Here is an 8,843-nt window from a genome sequence, read left to right as displayed (position 1 = left end):
CTCTTCTTGTGCTTCAACATTTTTCCAAACTAACCAGTCTTTGAGGAAAAATGTAGGACTTTGGTTCATTTGCTTCAGACGAGTGGAAAGAATTTTGTATTAAACTAGCTCCAGATGTATTCTTTGCTTTCTAACCCACCTAGATAAAAATTCTTCTAGAAATCCCATTCTTCTAAAATGCTCACACAAACTAGATACAAATACATCTTAATAAATATTTATATTACAGGATTGAACTTTGTATATTTTGAATAATTTTACATCATTATATAGGAAAACCAAGACGCCAGAGACACTCTTTGCTGTATTTAACAACCTGGGGCAATCAATAACTTTTAGGTAAATATTTCACTGAATATTTCTGAACAATCCATTTTCTGAACTTTTGTGCAGGATGTAACACTTAAAGTATAACAAGCTTAGTTATTGTACTTTGGATTTTTATTTAGAAACATTTCCCTAAGGATATTTTCCTATACGTTTTAAGGAGATACAATCACAGAGTTACACAAGCACTTTCCTAATCAAGATATAATCAAATTATAATCCTACATTTATGCTGTATTTGAAATATTATTTAGGGGGCACCTGGGTAGCTCAGTCAGTTGACATCCAACCTCGGCTCAGGTCATGATCTCACGGTTTGTGGGTTCCAGCCCAGCGTCGGGCTCTGTGCTGACAGTGCAAAGCCTGTTTGGATGGATTCTCAGTCTCATTCTCTCTCTGCCCCTCTCCTGCTCTCTGTCTCTCAAAAAAATAAAGGAACATTAAAAAAAAAAATCTTTGGGCGCCTGGGTGGCACAGTCGGTTAAGCGTCCGACTTCAGCCAGGTCACGATCTCGCGGTCCGGGAGTTCCAGCCCCGCGTCGGGCTCTGGGCTGATGGCTCAGAGCCTGGAGCCTGTTTCCGATTCTGTGTCTCCCTCTCTCTCTGCCCCTCCCCTGTTCATGCTCTGTCTCTCTCTGTCCCAAAAATAAATAAACGTTGGAAAAAAAAAAAATCTTATTTAGGAGCATATTCTCATTGGGGATGTAACCATCAGTCAAAAGAGTAATGAGAATCTGTCAATATGAGCAAAATAATTAATATATAGGTAGGTAGACTATATATATTTTTAAGTATTTATTTATTTCTGAGAGAGACAGAGACAGCATAAGAAAGGGAGGGGCAGAGAGAGAGGGAAAGAGGAAGAGAGAAAAAATCTTGTCAGCACAGAACCTGATGCGGGGCTTCGACTCATGAAACCCTGGGATCATGACCTAAGCTGAAACCAAGGGTCTGATCCTTAACCAACTGAGCCACCCAGATGCCCCAACTATATTTTGATATTAAGTAGATAGTACTCCTGGGGAGTGGCAAGAAAATAATTCAGTTAACCATCTTTTCATACATAGGTTCACACTAAAATTATTTTTATATCTAAAGAACTGTTTATTATTGCAATTCAAAATTTGTACCCAAAGCAAATTTTTATAGTACAATTATTGAGAAGATAAAAAGGAGTTAGTAACAAAAACGCTGACACATCTATAACTACACTCTTGCAACCAGGCTTCGCTATAATAAAGCACAGTTTTATTAAGCACTTAATTAATTGCCACATTAAAATGATAGGGGCCCAACTCATAAAAATGACTTATGAGAATGCAGGCTTCTTTTGCTGTGTTAACTGAAAATGCAAGCTGTACACACCATTTAATTAAGAAAAATGTAATCAAGCAATAGTGTGGGTGTTTAGTTTGGAAGCAAAACTTGCAGGTGTAAGGGGACAAAGAGTTGTGATCATGACATCTTTAGCTGAGAGTACCATTTATTGGAAGTGACTATACACATAGGCTTAGCAACTGAAATTAATAAAGGTGCTCGGTGGTTTCATCCTATAGGTTTACCTATTTTCAATTTTCAATTTAGAGTTGCATATATGACATGTATACAGCAATCCTAATTGCAGACTATATACTCAGTGCCATTTGAGGCAATTTGTTTAAAGGCAACTTAATAATAAGAAATATTTAACTTCTTATTCTATTGCAGATATTGTGCTGAGGACTTTATATGGATTAATTTTATTTCTCTCAACAACCCTTTGAAGTTCATTCCAGTTTTACAAACACAATCTTAGGGACATTAAATAACTTTTCTAAAGCCACACAACATGTAGTGGAGGAGACAGATTCCTAATGGGGCCAATATACGTGACTGCACAGCCTGTGCATTTAAACCTTATACCAGCTATAACTGTTTTTAATTTAAACACCACCTATAAAACAATGGTCACTTTCACACTATATGATATAAGATCTGGGGCAATCGTTTTGTCTTTAAATTACACTAATTATTTTAGATTTGCCTCCAGGGGAAAAGAAACAAAAGAAAAATTATCGTTTCTATTCAGAGACTCTAGGGAAGCGACAGAAAATATAGTTTTCCCTAGTGGCTAATCTGGAACCCAAATAAAATTATGCTTTCTCAGAGCTGGCCAAACTTCTAAAGCTTATTCTTGTCTCCTTGTCTATAACCATTATTAATGCAATGAAAGCTATACTTCCTTTCCTAAAGAAATAAGACTTCAGCTGGCCCTCCCAGAGAGCTATTCACACCATCATTTAATTATATAGCAATGACTCACCCTCACAAAATGCTGTAAAGGCGTGAAAAGTAAAGACAGTCATTATAATAGAATTGAAAATCATGGCATTGAGTTCTTAAAATACTTCTTGATTACAGACCCCCAAGTTTCTAGAATACTTTTACTCGTTTATCCCTCCTTCAAATTTTTGTCCAGTTTCACCTCTTTTCACCCTATTTATCAAGAAAGCATGCCTAATTTTTAGCATTCACATGTATCTGGAATCTGATCAAGATAATATAGGCACTGAAGTAAGATAATTTAATTATGCTATACAGAATATATTGTTAATCAAGCTCAACAATATTTTATGTAACAAAAACAGGTAACATAACATTTAATATTAAAATAAAATATTGCTGATCAAGAAATTTGCTGATAAAAACATTTCTCCTTTAATGACTTCAACAATAAAACTTTAAAAGTAAAAGAACTGTCAAAAACAAACAAAAACAATCGAAAGAACTGCCATTTGTCTTCAAAGATTCAGTGCCTTGGCTACCAATGGTAAGGTTAGTGTTCCTAAGGTAACTCTGGGCAACTGAAGCAGCATATTAGCCAGATAATTTTGACTATATTAAATATCACTATGCTGGGTAATGAAAATAAAGTATTTTTTACAGGAAAATTATAAAATATTTGTAATCTTTAATGTAAGAAGCTAGAAACACAGTAAGAAGCAAAAAAAACAAAAACAAAAACAAAAACAAAATGAAGTGAGGACATTAAGCATCAAGAAAAACATATATAAAGCCAAAATATACTTTTCTAAAAAAATAAAATAGTGGGTTCAAATATATAAATAGAAGATCTCAAAGCAAAAATCAAACACAGATTTTGTTAGTCATAAGTATATTACTGAAGAAAATCCCTAAAGCAATAAAAAGCTTTAAAAATATTTACCCTTAATGTAATTGTTTTTGGCAATCTTTACTTTTCTGTGTTTCTTATTTTCAGAGTTACCATTCTATAATAAATTTTATCAAATATTCAAATAAAAAAAATCCAGGAGCACTTTTACTACTAAAAAACATTCAACTATCTTTGAGTCACTTCCCAAAAGTTTCTATATTGCATAAGTAATTTAGTTTCTATCAAACAGGACTGTGGTCTTTGAGCCAAATGATTCTTTGATTTTTTTTTAACAATAAAGAAACAAAAACCTAAGCCAACAAGACACATAAAGGATTTTTATCTCCATAAAACTTTGTGCGTTTTTTCTTTCCTTTTCTTTTCGTTATTGTTATTTTTAAATCAAATGCAGTACAACGTGCTATGCTGGCCAAAACTGGCAGGCTTTCGGCAAAGGTGAAGTATGTCAAATGACTGAATATTTCTAAGCCACAAAGTAGGCGAAACTAGTTTGTCAATGGTAACACAAAATGAGAGGTTTTTTACAGTCTAGAATCAAAACTCTCCAGGTAAAACAAGAAGCTTGATGCAGTAAAGGGAAATGAATGTTTCTACTTGTCCAAAGGAAGAAATTATGTGTCTCAAAAGAGATTAAAAAATAATTTCTCTTACACACACACACACACACACACACACACACACAATTACTCTTTACCCATTTGTGGAATATACTGGTCAAGTTTTCTATTTTACCTTTTTAAGATATTATAGAATCATATTCAGCCAGTTTTGGTGTATGGTTTGATAAACTGGTAATTATATACGTTTGCATGACCACGACCACAATCAGGACCTAGGACAGTTCCACAAATCTAAAAAGTTGCTGGTACCACATTGCAGTCAATTCAATTTGACCTCAAAACTCAGACAACCACTAATGTGATTTCAGAATTTGTCATTATCATACTTTAACAGAATCAATTCATTCATGGTCTTTTGTGTTTGATTTCTTTCAATTAACATAACAATTTGTGATTTACATATAGTTTGCATATTAATATTATATGTCTCCACTTGTAAGTAGTATTCCATAATATGGATACACCAAAATCTATTATTATTAATATTGATGGTTGATGATTATTTTTATTGATTACTGATTTACTAATGGATATTTTATTTGCTTCCAGTTTTTAATGAATAATGATGCAATGAATGCACATATTAACATATTTCTGTAGGCACGCATGTTAATTTCCATTGGGTAATTACCTATGATTTGAATTGGTGAGTTTTCATGAGAAAATCTTGAAAGAAGACATAGGTGAAGAAAACATCTTACCTTTAATGAAACAAGGACATACATCACAGTGGACTAATTATCAGAATCCACACAAGCAAAAATACAGTAAAGTTGAAAGTTTTGAAAGAGAAAAAAGAAAACCACCAGACTAGATTTCCACATCCAGCAAATTAATTTTCCAAAGTGAAAGAGAGCTCTTTGGTTTTGGCAGAAGAAATGAGATGACAAAGGGGACGTCATATGTGGAAAGTGACACAACAAGACCCACATGTGTGTTACCACTGTGGCTCTAAGGCCCATCACTTTCAGAAGGTGACCTGTGGCAAATGTGTCTATCCTGCCAAGAGGAAGAAAAAGTATAGGTGGAGTGCCAAGGCTAAAAGACTGGGACCAGTCAAAAGAGGCACCTAAACATTGAATACCACAAATCCAGGCATGGATTCCATGAAGGAACAACACCTACACCCAAGAGGGCAGCTGTTGCAGTACCCAGTTCATCATAAAGATTTTGGTGACTAGTCACACAATAATAAACGTTCTGGTTTTAAAACATTTAAAAAATGAAAGCGAAATAAAGACAATCCAGGTAGAACAAATGCTGAGGGAATTCACCACCAGCAGATCTGCCTTTCAAGAAATGTTAAATGATTTTCTTTAGGTGGAGGAAAATACAGGTTAGAAAGATGGATCTACATAAAGAAAGAAAGAGTTTGAGAAGGAATAAAAAGGTAAAATAAAATATTTTTTTTCTCATTCCCCACTGATCTAAGAGATAACGATTCAAGTAATGCTTTGGGTGATTATAACAACTAGATAAGCGAGATGAATGATAGCAATGCCACAAAGGAAGGAGGAAGGTTAAAAGGTACCCGCACTAAACTTACAATGAAATGGTTTTATTTTAAAGTAGATTAAAATTAGTCATAACTGTATATTGTAAATTTTAGGACAAACAACAAATTTAAAGTATAATCCGTAGACTAAAAGATATAAAAGATGATTGACACAAAATATTCTATTGGAGGAAGAAGATAAAGGAAGCTCCAGTAACAGAGAAAACAGTTCCAGACATAGTAGATATTAATCTATCTACTGATACAGAAGTGATATGCATTGACCACAAACTATATTTTGAATTTTAAATTTTGGTCTTTTCTTGGGCTAGCAATATGTGATATGATACCCTCTCATTATGCTGAGAGGGAGTGCAGAGTTCAGAGAGCTGCAGCTCCCAGCCAGCCACACAATCACAAGAGTGAATAACTGGTACACTTACAACCCTTATGCATCCATATAACCATTCTGTTTTTCACTTCCAGTATTCAATAAATTACATGAGATATTCAACACTTTATTATAATATAGGGCTTGTGTGAGACAATTTTGCCCAACTGTAGGCTAACGTAAGTGTTCTGAGCATGTATAAAGTGGATTGGGCAAAGTTATGATGTTCGGTAGGTTAGGTACATTAAATGCATTTTCAACTTAAGATATTTTCAATTTACAATGGGCTTATCCTGATGTAATCCCATTTTAAGTCAAAGAAGATCTTATATAAATATTTTAAATACGAATGTTATTTTTGTGACAATTAAGAGAGAATGATAGACAGTGTAGGTAAAAAAAAAAACAACACTATATGTGTCTAAAAGAAACACATTTTGAATGGAAAGACTCTAAAAGCTTAAAAACAAAGGGATGAAAAAAGATATACAATGCTAGCACCAATCAAAGAAAAGTTGGGGGAGCTATATTATTTTCAAAGTAGACTTTATATCAATAAAAAAATATTATCACAGAGGATTAAGTGATCTAATTGTAATAATGCATAAAAATCCTAAATGTGTATGCACCTAAAATAGAATGTCAAAATATGAGGCAAAAATAATAGAACTAAACAGAGAAGTAGATAAATCCACTATTACAACTGGAGGCTACAACAGTCCATGTTAATAATTGATAGATTGAATAGGCAGAAATCAATAAACACATAGTTGACCTGAACCAGACTATCAATCAACTTGATCAAAATGACATTCAAAGAAAGCTTCATCCAACTTCAAAAGAATACATCTTCTTCTCATAGAATATTTATTAAGATAAACCACATTCTGGGTCATAAAACACACCTTAACAATTTAATAAAATACAAATCATACAAAGTTGGTTCTCAGACCATAGCGAAATTAAATTAGAAATCAGTAACAGAAACATAACAGTACTGGGTGTTGTATGGAAGTGTTGAATCACAGTATTGTACACCTGAAACTAATATTATACTGTATGTTAACTACCTGGAATTTAAACAAAAAATTATTTAAAAAATAAAAATACCTAGAAAATGACCACATATTTGGAAATTAAACAACAGATTTCTAAATAATACAAAGGCCAAAATTAAAATCTCAAAAGAAATTTTAAAGTATTATGAACGAAATGTGTGGGATGCAGTGAAAGCAGTAGTAGAGGGACATTTATAGGATGTAATGTATATATTAGGAAAGAAGAAAGATTTAAAATCAGTAACCTAGCTTTCACTTTACGCAATTAGAGAAAGAAGAGTAAGTAAGGCTTGAGCCAGCCCAGGGAGAGAGATCATAAACATTAGGTCAGAAATCCAGAAACTGGAAAACAATGGAGAATATCAACAAAACCAAAAGTTGTTTCTTTCCATATGGATGCATATCTAGGCAGGATAACAAAAACAAAAAAAGAGAGAGAGAAGATACAAATTATGAATTTCAGAAATATAAGAGACATTACTTATTTCACAGATAGTAAAATGATAATCAGGGATGCTATGAACAACTCAATATCTATAAATTTGGTAAGTTAGATGAAAAGGGACAATAATTTAAAAATCAAAACTACCAAACTCTCAGAAGTAAAAGATGACCTGAACAGTATGACATCCATTAAATAAATTGAATCAATTATTAATAATATCCCCAAAATGAAAGCACCAGTCCATTATGATTTCACTAGTGAATTACCCAATCATTTAAGGAAGAAATAATTCCAATTCTTCACACCATTTTCCAGTATATACAAGTAGAGGGAATACTTCCTTATTCCATATATTAATAGCAAAATGATATAAAACCTTTATCAGCAAACTGCACACTAATATTTTTCATAAACATAGGTGCAAACATCCTCAACAAAATACTGACAAATTGAATTTACAAAGTGTAAAAAGAATTATTAACCTTGGCCAAGTGAGATTTATTCCAGTATTATAGAATTCTGGAATTCTATTCCAGATATGAAAGGCTGGTTTAGTATTTGAACAGCAATCATTGTGATGCACAATATTGACGAACTAAAGAAGAGTAACAGACTGAAACATACAGTCATACCAATTGATGCAGGATAAGCATTTGACAAAATCCAATAACAATTTATGAAAAAAAGTCTCAGGAAACTAAAAATTGAGGACTTTCCTCGATTTTATGAAGAACACTACAAAAAACCTACAGCCAATATTTTACTTAATGGAACAAAACATCACATTCTTCCTAAAATTGAAAAGATGATAAGAAGATCTTCCCTCACCACTCCTATGTGGTAACATAGTGGAAGTCCTAATTAGTGTAATAAGACAAGAAAAGGAAATAAAATATAAAGAGTAGAAAGAAATAAAACCATCTTTATTTGCAGATGAATCAATTGTATAAAAAACAACAGAATAGGGGTGCCTGGGTGGCTCAGTTGGTTGAGCATCCGACTTTGGCTCAGGTCATGATCTTGTGGTTTGTGAGTTCAAGCCCCACATTAGGCTCTGTGCTGACAGCTCAGAGCTTGGAGCCTGCTTCGGATTCTGTGTCTCCCTCTCTCTTTGCCCCTCTCTGCTTGTTCATTCTCTCTCTTTCTCTCTCTCAAAAATAAATAAACATTAGAAAAAATAACAGAATTGACCTCCCCACCAAAAGCCTCTGAAAACACATAAATAAGTTATACAACATTACAGGTTTATATTATATGGATGTTAATTGTTTTCCTATATAGGAACAATAAGGAAATGGAACTCATAATTAAAAATACAATTTAGGGGCGCCT

The 8,843-nt window shown here is 33.2% G+C and overlaps 1 pseudogene; it reads left to right on the top strand.

The window, feature by feature from the left end:
- The first annotated feature begins 5,005 nt into the window (after positions 1-5,005).
- On the top strand, positions 5,006-5,287 carry LOC147584731 (large ribosomal subunit protein eL37-like; annotated as a pseudogene).
- Positions 5,288-8,843: the final 3,556 nt, after the last annotated feature.

This window comes from Puma concolor, chromosome A1, assembly GCF_028749965.1.
Source record: "Puma concolor isolate L17-30 chromosome A1, mPumCon1.1.hap2, whole genome shotgun sequence".
In the NCBI taxonomy this organism is placed as follows: domain Eukaryota; kingdom Metazoa; phylum Chordata; class Mammalia; order Carnivora; family Felidae; genus Puma; species Puma concolor.
The sequence above is the reverse complement of the archived record's forward strand: the minus strand, read 5'-3'. Positions and strand labels throughout refer to the sequence as shown.